This window comes from Trachymyrmex septentrionalis, unplaced genomic scaffold (genome assembly GCF_001594115.1).
Source record: "Trachymyrmex septentrionalis isolate Tsep2-gDNA-1 unplaced genomic scaffold, Tsep1.0 scaffold32, whole genome shotgun sequence".
NCBI lineage: Eukaryota > Metazoa > Arthropoda > Insecta > Hymenoptera > Formicidae > Trachymyrmex > Trachymyrmex septentrionalis.
In genome coordinates, this window is record NW_017305485.1 from 2,595,538 (window position 1) to 2,595,963 (window position 426).

A 426-nucleotide genomic window follows, 5' to 3' on the forward strand; every position below is an offset into this window, starting at 1 on the left:
TTGTTATACAATCACCAGGTAACTAGAACATTTGTGTAATAATTAAATATGGAATAAGGTCATGATATCAAGATGAAAGTCGAATAAGAATGATCTAAAATGCATACATAAAATGGAGCACGTAGAATAAAATCAGTGTATATTTCTGATTCAACGCCCACTACTTGAATTAAAATTAAGTTGTAAACTTATAGAATACATATAAGTTATACTTACATACAAATAAAATAAATAAAGGACTCCAGAAAACAATGCTATAAATAACGAAATAATAGCTATAAGAGTCAACGAAGGAGACGGTAAATCAACAAAGTCGATATATATTCAACAAAATTTACTATAATATATCAATTAAAATTTGAACATTTCGGCTCCGGGTTTGAGCCTTCATCAGCAAAATTTACAAAAAAAAAAACGTATAAAATA

At 27.0% G+C, this 426-nt stretch overlaps 1 protein-coding gene across 1 annotated transcript in view; it reads right to left on the bottom strand.

The window, feature by feature from the left end:
- The window catches only part of LOC108749926 (probable tubulin polyglutamylase TTLL1), a 7,662-nt gene that overhangs the window by 1,341 nt on the left and 5,895 nt on the right, over positions 1-426 (bottom strand). The window lies entirely within an intron of this gene.